Source organism: Macaca mulatta, chromosome 20 (genome assembly GCF_049350105.2).
Source record: "Macaca mulatta isolate MMU2019108-1 chromosome 20, T2T-MMU8v2.0, whole genome shotgun sequence".
NCBI classification, from domain to species: Eukaryota; Metazoa; Chordata; class Mammalia; order Primates; family Cercopithecidae; genus Macaca; species Macaca mulatta.
Window position 1 is genome coordinate 25,566,398 of NC_133425.1, and position 19,115 is coordinate 25,585,512.

The 19,115-nt window shown below is 43.9% G+C and overlaps 1 protein-coding gene and 1 long non-coding RNA gene across 4 annotated transcripts in view; one reads left to right on the plus strand and one right to left on the minus strand.

Moving 5' to 3' along the window:
• HS3ST4 (heparan sulfate-glucosamine 3-sulfotransferase 4) overlaps positions 1-19,115 on the plus strand; it is a 441,443-nt gene that overhangs the window by 330,905 nt on the left and 91,423 nt on the right. The window lies entirely within an intron of this gene.
• LOC114674443 (uncharacterized) overlaps positions 1-19,115 on the minus strand; it is a 103,588-nt gene that overhangs the window by 70,127 nt on the left and 14,346 nt on the right. The window contains exons 3-5 of one of the 3 annotated variants that reach the window (XR_013411734.1): positions 10,648-10,714; positions 8,046-8,168; positions 5,302-5,347 (exon numbers count right to left, since the gene is read on the minus strand). This is a non-coding gene — a long non-coding RNA (uncharacterized LOC114674443). The remainder of the gene's footprint in view (positions 1-5,301; positions 5,348-8,045; positions 8,169-10,647; positions 10,715-19,115) is intronic. The other 2 variants (XR_013411735.1, XR_013411733.1) reach the window with 2 other exon arrangements.

A 19,115-nucleotide genomic window follows, 5' to 3' on the forward strand; every position in this document is an offset into this window, starting at 1 on the left:
CGTGATCTGCCCACCTTGGCTTCCCAAAGTGCTGGGATTACAGGTGTGAGCCACCATGCCCAGGCTACAATTACTATTTTTTTAGGGACAGGGCCTTGCTACATCACGCAGGCTGGAGTGCAGTGGTACTTTCTTAGCCCACTGCAGCCTTGAACATCTGGGCTCCGGTGATCTTCCTGCCTCAGCCTCCCAAGTAGCTGGGACTACAGGCACATGTCACCATGCCTGGCTAACTTTTTAAAATTATTTTTTATAGATATGGTGTCTCACTGTCTTGCCCAGGCTGATGTCAAACTCCTGACCTCAAGCTATCCTCCTGCCTCGACCTCCCAAAGTGTTAGGATTCTATGCATTAACCATGGCAACCAGCTAAGTTCTCTTCTCAGCGAAATTGTAAATACCTTTCAGGTGAATTTCAGTGGAAATCAAGAAATCTAAATCTAAAATGTTAGTGGTGGGTGATATGTATTGGCTCACTCTTCATCTACAATTACATAGTGGACACTTACTGAAAATTGGGGGAGGGGACATGTTCATAATCCCATGCTCTAAATCAAGGGCCCACAGACTTTCTATAAGAGCAGATAGCAAACATTTTAAGCTTTGTGGTCTAGGAGGCCACCTGCTCTACCTTTGTAGCATGAAAGCAGTCTCAGACTATATGGAAATGGAGGAGTGTGTCTGTATTTACAGACTGTACAGACAGGCAGTAGGTCCAAACCTGGCTTGTGGATGCCAGTCAATTCAAAGGTCTGTTTTTTGTGCAGAATTTTCTTCCTTTTTTTTCTTTTTTTTGTTAGAGAGTCTTGCTATGTTGCCCAGGCTGGTCTCAAACTCCTAGGCTACTCAAGTAATCCTCCTGCCTTGGCCTCCCCATGTGCTGAGATTACACCATATCTGGCCTACAGTGCTTTTTATTCTGTGAAAACACTGTTTTAACAACTTTAATAACTGTATGTTTAGTAGAGATGGAGTTTCATCATGTTGGTCAGGCTTAGCCGGGTGTGGTGGCGCATGCCTATAATCCCAGCTACTGGGGAGGCTGAGGCAGGAGAATCTCTTGAATCCAGGAGGCGGAGGATGTGGTGAGCCAAGATCGCGCCATTGCACTCCAGCTGGGGAAACAAGAGCGAAACTCCATCTCAAAAAAAAAAAGAAAAAAAACCCAACCATATTCACTTCAATGTACATACCATTTGCTATTTCTTTTTTTTTTCCTTACCTCACTGGATTTCTTAAGCATTTTTTCATGTTTTTAAAGCATCGTAATGATTTTCTTTGTTAATGGCTGCAGATTATGTCATCTTGATGCATCATTTGTACCACTTACTTTCCCATAAAACTATTTTTATCTTTAGGGTATATTTATGGTGACTATATATACATAAATATATATTTTATGTATATATATATTTCTGCCTCAAACATTGGCACAACTGCTCTGATAAGAAGAAGGTTATTCAAATAGATAGAAGAATAGAGTTAAGGCAATTTTTTACTATCTTAATTTTTTTTTTTAAAGACAGGGTCTCACTTTGTCACCCAGGCTGGAGTGTAATGGTGCGATCATAGTTCACTGCAATCTCAAATTCCTGAGCTCAAATGATCCTCCCATCTCTACCTCCCAAGTAGCAAGGACTACAGGCACACACCACCAGGCCTGGCCAATTATTTTATTTTATTTTTTTGTAGAGATGGGGCCTTGTTATGTTGGCCAGGCTGGTCTCAAACTCCCGGCCTCAAGTTATCCTCCTGCCTCGGCCTCCTAATGTGCTGGGATTATAGACATGAGCCATCACACCTGGCCAAAAATCTAATGTGCAAAAAGGAGCTCTCCTACCCAGTCTTTATCTCTGATTTTCTGGTTGATATAGCAGAGTGGAGTAGAATGCACATAAGGTTTGCTGCAAGACAGAGATGAGTTTGCACCCTGGCTTGTCACTTATAAGTTGTGTGACCTCAAGAATTATTGAGATTGAGTCTCAGCGTTGTCATCAGAAAATGCTTTCTCTGTGAGGTCATTCTGGGTATTAAAGACAACGTTAGTGGGTGCAGTGGCTCACACCTGTAATCCCAGCACTTTGGGAGGCTGAGGCAGGTGTATCACTTGAGATCAGGAGTTTGAGACCAGCCTGGCCAACATGTTGAAACCCTGTGTCTACCAGAAATACAAAAATTAACTGGTGTGGTGGCACACGGCTGTAATCCCAGCTACTTGGGAGGCTGAGGCAGGAGAATCTCTTGAACCCAGGAGGTGGAGGTTGCAGTGAGCAGAGATCACGCCACTGCACTCCAGCCTGGGCAACAGAGAGAGACCCCATCTCAAAAAAAAAAAAAAAAAAAAAAAAAAAGGCAATGTCTGTAAAGCACTTAGCTCAGTGCATGGTATCCAGGACATGTCAGTAAGTGAGATCTCTGCTTATTATAATAGTTCATTGGTTATGCTGCCTCATGGCCCAGTTTGATAATCCATCTTCCCTTTAGAACTATGGCATAAGAGTCCATGTAGGAAGAGCACCCTACGGCCACTTCGTTTACTTTTAAAACAAGTTTCAGGACTGGGCACAGTAGCTCACACTTGTAATCCCATCACTTTGGGAGGCTGAGGCAGGCGGATCACCTGAGGTCAGGAGTTTGAGACCAGCCTGGCCAACATGGTGAAACCCTGTCTCTACTAAAAATACAAAAATTAGCAGGGCATGGTGGCACACGCCTGTAATCCCAGCTACTCGGGAGGCTGAGGCAGGAGAATCACTTGAACCCAGGAAGCGGAGGCTGCAGTGAGTTGAGATTGTGCCACTGCACTCCAGCCCGGGCAGCAAGAGCAAGACTACATCTCAAAAAAAAAAAAAAAAAAAAAAAAGTCTCAATTTACATAGTGCTTTATGGTTTATAGAACATTTTCAATGATCTTTAGTTAACCTTTGTGTAATTCCAGCCTTAGTCAAGTTGACAGAGCGTAATCTAGCACAGGCTGTGGGTCAAGTCCAGCACCCCCATACTTGGTGAGTAAATCAAAAGCTGGATTATCTAAGTGACCTACTAACAGTTGCATGGCCAGCAAGGCACTTGTTTGTGGAATATGACTTATCTTTATTCTGTGGATCCCATTTCATTCATAGTAAAGTTACTAATGGGTAAAGTTCCAACTTTTGTTGTTTTTTTTTAACTAAATTTCATCCAATCCCCTTAGACCATGTGGGTACATGTTGCTTCTATACAGATTTGCAGAGAATAAAAAATTACATTCCTAAGATACTTGTAATGTATGAGAAGCCGTGCTACTTTTTAATAAAAGGACAAATTTTCCAAGAGGAAAGGACTGTAACATCACCTGATGTTAAGATAGGGCCTAGTTAGGTTGGTGCAAAAGTAATTGCGGTTTTTGCCTTTAAACATAATGGCAAAACTCACAACTACTTTTGCCCCAATCTAATAGGTTTTGTTGATTGCCAAGTCTCCTTGGGCTTTCCATCACCTACTACCACTTCATTCTTACCCTGGGTCTCACATCTGGAATCCAACATGCTCCTCAGAACATTCGTGCTGTTCTTTTGAAGGGATATTTTATGGGATTATTCAGATCTACTGGCCACAAAACCCAGCAATCCCAGAAACTCCAGCCACTTTGTTTGAATCAGAGTTTAGGTCTCAGAAGAACTGGAACGCTGCCACTCAATGGAGTTTTTGATTGACTGGTGATGTGCCACCGGTTCTTTATTAGAGGGTAAAGAGGGGTGATGAAGTCAACTATTTGGCAAATGCTGAAGGCTAGGACGGGCTCCTACGGCCTCTGCAACATCGATTGATGTCACATCATGGGAGCACAGGCAATAACAGGGAATTCAGTTTACCAAGGAACCTCTGGAAGGCTTGAAAACAACATCCTTTTTTTTTTTTTCTTTGTTTTTGTTTTAGTTTTGAGATGGAGTCTCATTCTGTCACCAGGCTGGAGTGCAGTGGTGTAATCTCAGCTCACTGCAACCTCCGCCTCCCAGGGGACTACAGGCATGTGCCACCACACCCAGCTAATTTTTGTGTTTTTAGTAGAGATGAGGTTTCACCATGTTGGCCAGGATGTTCTCAATCTCTTGACCTCATGATCCGCCCGTCTCAGCCTCCCAAAGTGTTGGGATTACAGGTGGGAGCCACCGTGCCCGGTCGGAAACAACATCCTTTTTGAGAAACCTCCCTAGTTTCTCCTTTAGGTTATAACCAGGACCAACCCTTGGATTTCAAAAGCCAGTATACTAAGGCTTAGTCAGAAGGGATGCATTTGGTCACAACAGAAAGCTCTGGTGCATCAGTTTACACCATAAGAACAGTTTGTTGTTGCACCTAGGAGGAAGTTTGGAAGGTAGAGTGGCTCCAAGGTTGGGTAATTCAGTAGCTCAATGACGTCACCAATGACCTGGTTATTCCTATCTTTCTCCTTTGCTATGATCATATGTCAGTTTTCCATGCAGGCTAGCTTTGCCCCATAGTCATGAAATAGATACAGCAATATTAGGCATCACCTCCAGAATCTCCAGAAGAACAAGAATATGGAAAAACAAGATACGACATCACTTTCTGGTACCCCTTTGTATGAGAAAGGAAACCATTCCCAGAAGCTCCCCAGCTGATTTCTGCTCATGTCATTTCTCCAGAATTTGGTTACATGTCCAGCCCTGCATGAATCACTGGCAAGAGAAATGGGGTTGCCCTAATTGTTTTGGGTCAATCAGATGTATGCTGCTGATATGAGAAATGGCACTGGTGCTCAAGCTATCAAAGAAGAAGGAGCCACCAGGACCTTCCACTGTGTAAGGCAAAGTGGAAGGGAGATGTCCTCATGGGACATTTAAATGACAAATGCTAAACCTTTTGCGTGCACATGAATCCATGGGCTAAGCATTTGGAAAATCCCATGGGACTCATGATATTCCTCTGAGGCAACGAATCTTTATTCATAAGGCAGCACTTTCCCTGTTTCTTCAAAGTACCCCTGCTTATAAACATCTACTGCCTAAGTCCCAACTGCAGACCTTTGGACTATGAAGAAATATATATTTTACTTCTTAAAATAAAACAAAGTAAAATCTGCTTCACTTTTCAAAAACAAAGGTAAAACTCTGAACTGGGGATTACTTTGCACTGTAGCCATGCCGTCAGGAAACTACAGACAGTTCCATTCATAAGAAATTTCTGTGGTTCTCATTGGCCAGTAACCGTCAGGAAACTACAGACAGTTCCATTCATAAGAAATTTCTGTGGTTCTCATTGGCCAGTAGTTGAAACATGACCCAGGGAACTACTTACATTCCATCTTAAAAGCCCAGGGCGACCGCTTCCTCTTCTAAGAAGCCTTGAATGAATGAGTGAATGAGACAGCAGAAGAATTAGGTGAGAACAGCTTCCTAGGACCACTGCCAGTTATACAACTACTAACTGTTAACATTCATGAAGCACATTATGAATATGCTAGGACCATAATAATCATAGCAACTATACACAGTAGGCATTCTCTTATTAATCCTGATGTAACAGAAGAAGAAACTGAGGCTTAGGAGAGGTTTAATACTTGTTCGAGTTCACACATCTCGTGATACAAGGGGGTGGGCCTAAACTCAGTAATGGCTGACTCCGTGGTCTTAACCCTTTGCAAAACTAAGGATCTGGCTGGATTGCAGTCCATCTCCCAGGAAAGAAACAATCTGGAAAACAAAGAGTCTTCTTAAATCAGAGTAAAGATTAAAAAGAATAAGAGAGGACTGGGAGCAGGACTCATGCCTATAATCCCAGCACTTTGGGAGGCTGAGGTGGATCACCTGAGGTCAGGAGTTCGAGACCAGCCTGACCAACATGGTGAAACCCTATCTCTACTAAAAATACAAAAATTAGTTGGGTGTAGTGGTGGGTGCCTGTAATCTCAGCTACTTGGGAGACTGAGGCAGGAGAATTGCTTGAACCTGGGAAGCAGAGGTTGCAGTGAGTCAAAATGGCACCAATGCACGCTAGCCTGGGTGACAGAGTGAGACACCGTCTCAAAAAAAAAAACAAAACAAAACAATAAGAGAGTAAGCAAAGATGAGGTAGGGACTGTATTTTTAAACCACTTTAAAAATTGTGAAAATTAAAGATGATCATAAAGATAATAATTTATTATCTTGTGTGGGTATGACTAGTTATCAAGAAGAGAGACTTTTTAAAACAAAACTATTTATTTTGTAGAGATGGTTTATCATTGTGTTGCTTGGGTTGGTCTTCAACTCCTGGTCTGAAGCGATCCTCCTGCCTCCCAAAGTGTTGGAATTACAAGCATAAGCCACTGTGCCCAGCCTGAGAGAGGCTTCTTGATCAGCTTGCTGAGTGCAGTGCGATGGGCTGGTTTCTCTGCCAGCCAGAGATGAGGCTGACGTGGCAGCAACAATGCAGTTTATAAAAAGCCAAAACTATCCCACATCTCCATGTGTGCTGCTTCTCTAGGTGTTGGGGAAGATATTCATGATATTGGACAGTTGTTGACATATATATTGATTCCATCTCCGGACAGAAGCCTAGCTAGTCCAGGCCACTTTCTATATTCCAGTTGTGAAACCATCCAAGTTTTGGATTAAACACAGAGCCCTGACCTACAGACAGGAGGCAGAGTGGTAAGGTGTGTAAAAATATGGATTTTTTTGTCTATGGCCATACCACCCTGAAAGTACCCGATCTCGTCTGATCTTGGAAGCTAAGCAGGGTTGGGCCTGGTTAATACTTGGATGGGAGGTTTTGGCATCAGAAAATTTTAGGTTTCCGTCCTGGGACTCCACACGCATCAACTATTACTTGTTGTTTTATTTTTATTCCTATCCTGACACAGTCATTCACGAATTCTGAGAATTTGGTCAGGTCATTCTTTACCACCGAGTTTTTGTCACGGGAACTTGGGTTTGATAATACTGTTTCCAGAATGATCATGAGAAAAAAATGAGCTAAGAGTTATGATGCTGTGGTAGCTCCGGGAGACCTGGGGGCAGGACCGGTTTCATGGTCACATGGCCTGAACAGCCACAGGGGCCTGCACTTGGAAGGGTCCCATCCCGTGCTTGGTTTAATGGTCCACTGTTGCCATCTTAAAATTCTTAAACATTTTTGAACACGGGTCCCCACACTTTATTTTGCAAGAGGTAGTTTTTTTTTTTTTCTTTTTTTTTTTTTTTGAGACAAAGTCTCACTCTGTCACCCAGCAGGCTGGAGTGCAATGGCATAATCTCGGCTCACTGCAACCTCCAATTCCTGGGTTCAGGTGATTCTCCTGTCTCAGCCTCCTGAGTAGCTGGGGTTACAGGCACGTGCCACCATGCCCAGCTAATTTTTGAATTTTTAGTAGAGATGGGGTTTCACTATGTTGGCCAGGCTGGTCTCAAACTCCTGACCTTGTGATCCACATGCCTTGGCCTCCCAAAGTGCTGGGATTACAGGCATGAGCCACTGCGCCTGGCAATTATGTAGTTCTTTCTCCCTGGGAGAGCCGCTGGATTTACTGAAGCATCAGTTCCAGGAGAAGGATGCTGGCCTGAAGGAGCTGGCCCATGAGGGGCTGTTTCCTGGTTGTTCACCACCATTTCCACATGCAGTGTCAAAAGAAGTGAGTGATCCACTGGTTTGATTTTTGAGAAACCAGGATATGTCCTTTCTTAACCTCACACCTCTGCACACACTGACCTGTTTGCTGAAAAAACACCCGTCCCCTGAGCACCTGTCAATACCAAATTCCTAGTCCCCCCATCGTTCGCTCTTTGAGAGCAAGACCTGTCCAACTTGTGAGTGTGCGACATGGCAGCATGGGCCTAGGGACGTCTGTAGGTCCAGGCTTCCTCCTTTCATGTGAGGTAGATTTTTGTCTCATCTTCGTGTGATCACTGGGTATGGTGGTGAAGAATAGACCAGCCTGCCTAGGTTCACATCCTAGCTCTGCCCATCTCTAGCTCCATGATTTTGCGAGAGTTACATAAATACTCAATCCCTTAGCGTCTTCACCTATAAAAAAGGAAATAGCTGGGTGTGGTGGTACATACCTGTAGTCTCAGCAACTCTGGAGGCGAAGGTAGGAAGATCACTTAAGCTCAGAAGTTAGAGGCTTCAGTGAGCTATGATTGTGCCATTGCACTCTAGCCCAGGCACCAGGTGAGACACCGTCTCTAAAAAAGAGAAAAAAATAATGCTAAAATTGTTTATATTCCTAGATTAATGATGAGCTGCAAATAAATCAGTGCAAAGCACCTGGAGCCATGGCTGGTGCATAGCAGGTAGTCATATTTGTAATTATTAGAAATATTACGCTTTTTATCCTTCTATAACCCAATTAAGTAAGACCTGTAGAGCCCATCAGAACCAGTTTTGTACTTCTCCTGGGAACTTGCTGGCTGTACTCACCGAGGCACCATACACCTACTCACCTAGGTTGAGTCTCACTCCCTTCAACCATAAGAATTCTAGGAGTGAGATCTGGCATCTGCCGGAAATGGTATCAGTTCATAGAACAAATATGGCCTTGAGTCTTAGAAACCCGAGCTTGAATTTCATCTCTTCTACATACCAGCTATGTCAGACTCCAAGTTATGAAAACTCTTTAAGTCTTATTTTTCCCCTTTAAAAAGAAGATAATAGTGCCTGTTTAAAGAGATCCTTCCTCCACCAAAAAACATGAGCTCCATAAAAGCAGGGGGTTTTGTCTGCTGTATTCATTGCCGCATTCCTCAGACATTGCCTAGCACGTAGGACATGCAAAAGAAATATTTGTGAAGGATAGAATTGTTGAGAGAATGAAAGTATTGGATTTATGTAAAGTACCTAGTGTGGAGATGGGCATCGACAGAGCAGACACTGGGTAAAACCATGGCTATGGATGTTACTGAGGTGGCTGTGGGTCCAGCCAAGGCTCCATTCAGAGCGGGACTGCCTGCCTTGGGCATGTTGCTGGGTTGAGAAGTGATTTTATATAGCAAGGGTGAGCAGAGGAGCTGAAGCTGAAATCCAGGCACATGGCCCTGCCACTCTCCACCCCAGGAAGAACCAGAGAAAGAGATGGATACAGATCATTCAGTAGCTCCCAGAAATATGGCACCAGGAAGGATCCCAGCTTACACTCCTGTGGGCCGGGACGAGGCTCCCGGCTCTGACTCATTTCTATTGGAATAAGCTTAAAATCCTTGTGTGACTTAGCTTGTTCTAGGAGGACATTTGTATTCCAGCCAGGGAGGGGGCGGGGAAAAGCTGGCACACACTGAAACACACTCCACTCCAAAGGCAAGCTTGATTATCATTGCACTTATTTTGACTAGGCAAGTGTTAGATCCTAATCAAGCAGAGAGGCACAAATTGGTCCCAAATTAAAAAACCAAAAGGGAAGAAGGATCATTTAGAAAGCATGTCAATAGGAGCCTCTGGCCTGATATACCAGCCGCAGGGCCCAGCAGAAAGAGGGAGGCGTGGTTTTAAGACTGATTCAGATTCAGGCCGAAAGTATTCTTATAGTAAATTAGGAAAACGTGGCCCTCGCTCAGGCATTCTCTTTACATCCATGGGAAGGTGTATATGAGGTGGGACCCACTCATTAAGATCTGAGCGTCAGACTGCGAAGGTAAGTGGAAAGAATACAGGTGTCTGGGTGCAGTGGCTCACACCTCTAATCCCAGCATTTGGGGAGGCCATGGTAGAAGGACTGCTTGAGCTCAGGAGTTTGAGACCAGCCTGGGCAACATAGTACGATTCCCGTTTCTAACAAAATATATATTAGCAGGCAGGGCATGGTGGGTCTAGCAGGCTGGGCATGGTGGATCACGCCTGTAATCTCAGCATTTTGGGAGGCCAAGGCAGGCGGATCACCTGAGGTCAGGAGTTCAAGACCAGCCTGGCCAACATGGTGAAACCCTGTCTCTACTAAAAATACAAACATTAGCTCGGCCTGGTGGTGGGCGCCTGTAATCCCAGCTACTCGGGAGGCTGAGGCAGAATTGCTTGAACCCGGGAGGTGGAGATTGCAGTGAGCTGAGATCACTCCACTGTACTCCAGCATGGGTGACAGAGTGAGACTCTGTCTCAAAAAAAAAAAAAAGGAAAACAAAACAAAATATATATTAGCCGGGTGTGATGGTGCACTTGTAATTCCAGCTGCTTGTGAAACTGAGGTGGGAAGCTTGCTTGAGCACAGAAGTTTGGGGCTGCAGTTATCCATGATCATGCCCCTGTGCTCCAGACTGGGCAACAGAGTGAGACCATAAGAAAGAAAGAAAAAGAGAGAGAGAGAAGAAAGGAAAGAAGGAGGGATGGAAGGAAGGAAGGAAGGAAGGGAGGGAGGGAGGGAGGGAGGCTGTATAATTGAGCAGGCTTGGATTTCACTTCATGCTGCATTGCTTGCAAGCTGGGTGATCCTATCCTCTCAGAGCCTCAAGTCCCTCATCTCCAAAGATAGTATGAAGGCTGGGGCGTAGTCAGGATTATGTGAACAAAGAAAGGAAATGTGGTTGGTAAGAGAACACTTTGCATATAGTATTGCTTAACCAATATTCTCCCAGTCCACGCCTCCACAATCTGCAATTGAAGTTCCACGATCAGATTTCAGGCCCTGGGTGACCCCAGGAAAGTCCATGTGGACTGCAATAAATGAGAGAGTCTCACCTCTGATTGCTTTTTCTCCAGGATCTTCCTGGAGTCTCTGCTCTCAGGCTCTGACATCCACAGGTTCCTGGGAGGAGGACAGAGCAAGAGAGCAACTAGATGAAGGCAGGGTAATGGGCATCACAATTATCAGGGCAAGAGTATAGTGGGTTCTCACCATATATGGTGGGCATCACTGCAGATGCCCAGTGACCGAGGCAGCATTTAAGGGAGCTGTCGGTGTGGATGCCTGAATGGCCTCTTCGGCATCTACCACCGAAGCCTGACCACAGCGCCTTACATTCACCATCATCTACAGTCAGTCATTCAATACACAGTGACTGAAGCCCACTTTGTGCTAGGCCTGTGCTGGCCTGAGAAGGTGCAAGTCATGGATCCCGCTCTTATGCTATGTGCCATACAGAGCAAGTCGGCTTTCCTTTCTCTTTCCAGACCCCTTGAGAATACCCCAAATTACCCTTTTCCCCATTCCACATGGCTTCCAAGTTGCTCTCTGTCCTGGACCCTTGTCCAAAAGACATATTCTAGTTCATCCATTTCTTTGTTAATGTGTAATCCCTAAAACTGGAGGTGCTCCATGAAGTGGCAGGGGTGGGGGGGGGGGTCTCACCAGCATGGAGTGAAGGTTTTAGATTACAGATGTTTGTTGTCTCCATAAGGAGAACTGATTAAGAAAAAAAAAAAAAAAAACACTGATGTGAGTTCAAGACCAGCCTGGGCAAAACAGCAAGACTACATAACTACAAAATAATAATAATAATGATAATAATAATAATAATTAGCTGGGTGTGGTGGTGTGCACCTGTAGTCCCAGCTACTTGGGAAGGTGAGGTGGGAGGATCACTTGAGCCCAGGAGGCAGATGCTGCAGTGAGTCATGATCGCCCCACTGCACTCCAGCCTGGGCAACTGAGTGAGATCCCATCTGAAAAGAGAAAAAAGAAACAAAAAACTGATTTTAACCTCATCATCTGCCCATATCTCTTTGACCATCTCTATGAAAGACATTGATATAACTGTGCTGTGAACAATTTTAATGAACTCAAATCACAATCCCCAGAAATTAGCAGTGGTACAATTTGGTTTAGGTAGGAACAAGCCATGAGTGGGTTACATTCTCAGAAGGAAGAAAACCAGTGTTGTAAATGTGAAGTGGAAAGAGACAGTTGTCAAAGGAAATGTAGACGTGGCAATTATTGGCTTGGTCTCTACCTCTTTCTTCTCTCCTCGCTGATACTTTGAGAGTGTTTGACTTCAGAGTTATCATCTATACATGGACTGGTAAACTAACTTCTCCAGCCCAGACACATCCTCAGTGTTCCATATTTTTACACCCAACTACCTCTAAATAATTCCTCTTAGATGTTTCAAAATATCCCAAACTGAAGCTGTTCTCTTCACAAATCCCTTGGCTAAAGCTGGTTCTCTTTCAGAGCTACCTCTATCGGTGAAATCAACAATATCCCTTCTTTTGCACAAAACACAAACTTAGGAATCATTTGTGATGATTCTTTCTCCCTCAGTCTCCCACATATAATTAACCACTCACCTATGGATTGTAATTTTAAAAGTCACTTGAGTCTGTCTACTTCTCTTCTATCTCCTGCCAATACCCTAGTTTAAAATCCCATTTCTTTCATCGGAACTCTCAAGGGTATCCCAATTGGTCTTCTCGCATGCAATCTCTCCCTCACACTGCAGCCAGAGGGATGCTTTCCTAATGCGCAACTGATCACATTATCCTGCCATTGACTCTGCGTTCCTAGGTACATACTTAAATCTCTTGGTGGTATCTCCTTGTTCCTATGATAAAGATGACACCTTGGAGCTGACAGTCAAGTCAACTCCCCATGACTAATTATGGGAACTGTGAGTACAGGAAGAGTCCTTTCTCCAAGCCAAATACAGGGCTGTTATCCGCATAAGAAGTGTGGATACTGGGTAGGTAAAGACAGCAGGTGTTCACTGAAAGTCTGTCTCTCCAAGGGAAGCAGCCTCTAAGTGGAAAACCTTGCGAGAAATAAACAGTTGTTCAAGGATTCATACAGGTGGACTGAGATATTGATTTTAGCAAGAGACTAGGAGGCCAGGTAAAGTTAGAGTTATAGAAAAGCTACAACTGAGTAGAATCAGGACATGTGTACCAAATTTATATCAGCCCCGTTGAGATAACACTGGCTGGTGAGGCCAAGGCACTCAATATACACACTGCAGCTGAGCATGTCTATTCATGGATTTGGGGAAGCTAGGGCTGACAGGAGTTTGGCATGACTTGGTCATAATGAATTTCTGTTGGTTTCTCCCTGCTCAAAAACCATCTGTTTATAATGCCTTCTAGAACTGAACTAGGGTTAGATGTGACCCTGCCCACTCTGTATTTCCTGGGATCCAGCCTTGATGGTTAGTCTTGCCTGAAATTGAGCTCATTTGTCTGTATCAGATCTCCTGGTGTTTTTCTCACCCACCTGCCCTGGATTTTTGTTTTTTCTTTCTTGAAGTTCAACTTTACCTTATCATAGATGCCTCCATTTAAGCCACTGATTGAAGTTCCGAGAGAGAAAGGGAAATTAGGTGTACTTTTTTCCTATGCATTCCATCTTTCTTGTCTCTCCAGATATATTAATCAAGCCACGTCACTCCCCTGTTTAAAAGCTTCCAGTTTTCTGCAGACTAAAGTTCAGGTGCTCAAAAGTGGCATACAAAATGCTTTGTAACATAATCTGTGTGTTGTAGGGTTTCTTGGCTGCAGACACAGAAACTATCTAGAACAAAAGGAAAGCCTTAAAAAGAAAGCATTGGGAAGAGCTCATAGAATGTAAGGAGAAACTGAACAAAGAGGTCCTGAGAAAGAACTGGAACTGGATAACTGGATGGAAATCCAGGAAATAGGAATGAAGAGACAATGTCTTTAAGACCTGGTGACCAACATGAACCAGCTCCAAGACTTTTCCTTCAATCCCTCCATGACTTAAATTAATAGAAACCCTCCCGTTGTGTGACTTCTTGGTGTGGGTACCAATCAAGGTATCTCACTTCCCTTGGGTAAAAGGCAATGTTCTAAGCTCGGCCCACTTGAGTAGGAAGAACAGTGACATTCTTAAGCCCATGCACAGAGCATTCTTGTCTCGCGCCATATACCTCAGGAGGTCTCCACTCTAGTCCTTCAGCTGCCACGTGCCTTTCCACGAGATAAGGAGGCCACAGGCCAAGGGTACATACCTTCCAGGATCTGAACCCTTCCTCTGGACCTTCATGTTGCTTGCATAGACTCCAGACTTCTCTACTCAAGTTGCCTCTTTCTTGGACCTCTTCTCCTAAGGAGAGGCTGTGTGCTAATGTTTAAGGAATATAAAGCCTATTTATTGTCCACTGATCTTCACTGTGAGTGTTGTGTTGTACTCACACACGTGGAAAAAACCACTCAGAGTAAGAGACAGAACTGGGAGTAGGAAGAGAAGTGGGGGCAGACAGAGGGTTGGGATTTAAGAACCATAAGTTAGGAGCCAGGTCTTCCCATGCTGCCAATTTTGGCAAATAAATCTGAGAAATAGACGATTCTAAATCTAAACTTGACCTTCCAGGCCATTATGAACATAGGAGGAGAGTATATGTTTCACTGAGCAGTTTGTTGGATTGCTTTATAATTTTCAGATACCTAGGTATGTGGTATATCGCCTTTCATTGGCGCCATTACCCTGGCCCCTGCAAACGTGCTAGATGGATCTATCAAAGGGAATTAGGGTGCTGCTACTTGAAGAAGGGGCACAAGAGTGGTCCACATGATACTGACATGCTGTTTTCTCAGATCTGGTGGCCTGCCTCCCACATGTTCAATTGCCCCAGTGCTTCCAGTCTTGCCTCTAGGGTCTTTTCTCAGCAGAGTAGCCAGAGGGATCTTTCTAAGCATATAACAGATCAGGCCACTTCCCTGGTCAAAAGCCTCCAATGACTCTCCCTATCTCTCAGAAGAGTCAAAGTCCTTCGTGTATTTCCCAAAGCCTTACATGATATGGATGTGTCCCAGCCCCACTCACTCTCTAACCCCTCTCCTGCTACTCTCCTCTGGCTTCCTCTGCTCCATCCACATGGTCCTCCTCACTGTCCCTCAGCTAAGTGAAGCACAGCCTCTGGATCTGCCATCCCAGTGCCTGGAATGCTCTTCCCCAATTGTCCCTGTGGTGAGTTCTCAGCTCCTTCAGCTCTCCACTCATGATGCGTTCTATGACTCAACTAAAGAAGGAGAACCCTATTCCCAAGCAGCATATTCTTTCCACCTTCCCTGCATTATTGTCCCCAATAACACTTGTCATCACACTGTGCATTTTACTTGCTGATTTGTATACTGTCTATCTAGACAGACTAGAATAAAATCACAAGGGCACCTGAGCCTATAGCCGTCACATCTGTACTGCAAGCGCATAGAAGGGTCCTGAACTCAGAGTAGGCATTTCCCAAATGTTGAGTGAATGAATGCCTGCATGCCCACGCCCTTGAGCCTCTGCTCATGGTCCCTCTCTACCTAGGATGACAGCATCCACTTCTCCAATGGTTCTTCCTTCAAGGTCTAGCTCAGCATTGCCTGATCTTGGTGACATCAGAGATAAGGCAACACCTTTTACCTTATCTCCATTTGACATCGCTTTTTATCCATCTCACCACAGCAGAATTCTGCACCTTCTTTTGGGTACTGCCGTCATACTTTACATACACTTCTATAACAATGCGCACCCTATTAAATTACTGTCCTGTTTCTTTTCTTTTAAAAAATGTATATAAGAAGTACATGAATACATTCATATTATTAAGCATAGGTAAAGTGAAGATGTCCATTACACTCTAAATCTATCGTTTCCTGCCAGAAGTGATCTTGCCTGGGAATTTATTTACATATATAGAAATAAAAATGCAAAGTTTTATTTTGAGTGTGTGTATGTGTGCTTTTTTATCTATGTGTTGTTACATTTTCTATTAGGATTTGCAACTTCTCCATGAAATACTTAGGACAGCTGTCCATTTTATTTTATTTTTATTTGTTGTGGGTGCATAGTAGGTGTATATATTTATGGTGTGCACGAGATGTTTTGATACCAGCATGCAATGTGTAATAACCACATCATGCAGAGTGGGGTATCCATTCCCTCAATCATTTATCCTTTGTGTTACAAACAATCCAATTACACTACTTTAGTTATTTTGAAACATACAACTATGTCGTTATTGACTAGAGTCACCCTGTCATTCTATAAAATAGTAGGTCTTATTCATTCTTTCCATCTTTTTGTACTCATTAACCATCTCCAGCTCCCCACACCCTTCCACTACCCTTCCCATCCCCTGGTAACCATGCTTCTACTCTCTATGTCCATGAGTTCAATTCAACTCATGGACATTTTATACCTATATATATTCTCCATTTCAAAAAACTTCAGCACTGAATTACATAGAATTGCATGGTGATTTAGTTAGCCATTCTCCATCTTATGGATATTTAGATGGTTTTTATCATTGCAACAACGTCTCAGTGAATGTTCTTATACTGGTCTCTTAGTGCAGATATATTTCTGTAGACTAGATACCTAAATGGGAAATAGAGGATCTGAAGAGTACAGATTTTAATCTACCAATTTGCCCTGTAAAAAGCCTGCAGAAACAACACTTCCATGAAAGCAGAATGTTTCCAGTGTTTTTACAGTCTGCATATTTACTGGGAGAAAATGTCTCATTGAAGTTTTAGTTTTTATTTCTCTGATTATTACTGAAGTTGAACATGTTTGTGTCTATTTACCGGAAATTAGATTCTCTCCCTCTTTGACTTGTCTGTCCATATTTGGAGGCTCATTTTTCTTTCCTATTGCTGTCAGTATCTTTCTTTTTCTTTTTCGAGACGGAGTTTTACTCTTGTCTCTCGTTGCCCAGGCTGGAGTGCAGTGGCGTGATCTCTGCTCACTGCAACCTCTGCTTCCTGTGTTCAAGCGATTCTCCTGCCTCAGCCTCCTGAGTAGCTGGGATTACAGGTGCATGCCAACACGCCCAGCCAATTTTTTGTATTTTTAGTAGAGATGGGGTTTCATCACATTGGCCAGGCTGGTCTTGAACCCTTGACCTCAGGTGATCCACCCGCCTCTGCCTCCCAAAGTGCAGGGATTACAGGCGTGAGCCACCGCGTTTGGCCTGCTGTCAGTATCTTTCTGTGTCTCTGTTTGTCTTACTTGACTGTGAACACTCGTGGGGTGTTCATCACATTTACCTCAGGTTCCCACTTCCAGGACACACAGCTGGTGCTTAATCAATGTTTGTTCAGTTGCGTTATAGAAGTCATAAGTATTACCCTTAACATAGTTGTCACTGTCATCTTCATCATCGTCACCATTTATTTATACTTACTGTATGCTAAGCACTGCCTTAAGAGGTATACATACACTGTCCCTAATTTTCATATTACCTCACCCAACATGGTCACTATTGGTGTCTCTGTTTTAAAGATAAGCAGCTGAGATGCAAACTACCTAGGCTGCCCAAGTACACTGAGCACACTCAGCTCAGGGGAGGTGAGCTTATGAAGCTAGTGCTTCTCCTTCACAGCTGTGGTCTTCATCCTGGCTACATGCTGGAAGCACCGAAACAGGCTAGGCAGGGTGATTCATGCCTATAATCCCACTATTTTGGGAGGCCGAGGTGGGAGGATCACTTGAGACAGGGGTTTTAGAGCAGTCTGGGCAACACAGTGAGACCTCGTCTCTATAAAAGCATTTTTAAAAAATCAGCCAAGTGTGGTGGTGCATGCCTGTGGTTCCAGCTGCTCCGGAGGCTGAGCTGGGAGGATCGACTGAGCCCAGGAGTCAAGGCTGCAGTGAGCTACGATCATGCCCTGCACTCCAGCTTGGGCAACAGACTGAGGCTATGTCTTTAAAAATAATAATAATAATAAATAATAAATTTTCAAAATAGAATTACATAAACATCATTTTAAAAGATTCCTTTATTCCAGCCCTACTCTAGGCCAGTCGATTCAGAATCTCAGGGAATGGGTCTGCAGAAGTAACATTAAAAAACAAACCAACGAGGCCGGGCGCAGTGGCTCAAGCCTGTAATCCCAGCACTTTGGGAGGCCGAGACGGGCGGATCACGAGGTCAGGAGATCGAGACCATCCTGGCTAATATGGTGAAACCCCGTCTCTACTAAAAATACAAAAAACTAGCCGGGCGAGGTGGCGGCGCCTGTAGTCCCAGCTACTCGGGAGGCTGAGGCAGGAGAATGGCGTGAACCCGGGAGGCGGAGCTTGCAGTGAGCTGAGATCCGGCCACTGCACTCCAGCCTGGGCGACAAAGCGAGACTCCGTCTCAAAAAAAACAAAACAAAAAAAAAAACAAAACAAAAACAAAAAAACAAACCAACGAAAGAAAACCCCCAAAGCCTGTAGGTGATTCTGATGCACTGAAACAATGGGAGCCATTGGTCTACATCAGAAGGAAGGAAACTTCTTCTGTGAAAGGCCAGATAGTAAATATTTTAGATTTTGCAGGCCATGAAGTCTCTGTGGCAACTATTCAACTTGGCTGTCGAGACATAGAAAAAAATAAATGAGCGTGGTTGTGTTTCAATAAAACCTTATTCACAAAAACAAATGACGGCCACATTGGGCCCATGGACTGCAATATTGGACTCTGAGCCAATAGCACCCAAGAGTTTCTATCATAATACTTTAACAAGTCTGCAATTTAAGACTGTCCCAGTCAAAGCATGATCTCTGATCACATTAAGCATCATGGTCGTTCTCCATGGACAATGGCTTAAGAATCCTTGCCCAATCTTGAGAGAGTCTGCTTCAGTGGGTCTGGGCCTGGGAGTCTGCATTATAATGCAGGTCATTATGATGTAGGTAGCAGACCTTATGGACCACACTGGAAGAATCACTGATCTACTGAAGCATAATTGTTCCTGGCAAGCAGCAAAAGCTTGGCTGAAGAAGCAGAACTGGCTGTTATTCAAAAATCCTTTAAGATCACAGATAGACATTCTGTGTCCCCCGCCTGCCTTATGTTCCAGCATCCTGCCTCCAGGGTTCTGAAACCTTTCACACCCCAGCATCAAACCCTCCCAGACTGAATGTTGACAGAGAAGAAAGAAAGCTATCCCTCCACTTTAACTCTGAAATTAGTCAAAGATCAAAGTCCTTGTCTATTTCAAAACATTGGAAAAGAGAGTGACTGTTTAACCACCTACATAATAAAACTGATGCTGGCATTTCTCTCTCTCTCTTTCTCTGTGTGTGTGTGTGTGTGTGTGTGTGTGTGTATTTCAGTAGCTGGCATTTCTCTCTCTCTGTGTGTGTGTGTGTGTGCGTGTGTGTGTATTTCAGTAGTTGTAAAATGGAGCGTCCATTCTCCTGTCATCAGCTTTAAAGCTATGTGGCGGTTGAATGCAATCATTTCTGTTTCCCGACCTCTTTAACATCCATTATTTCTCCG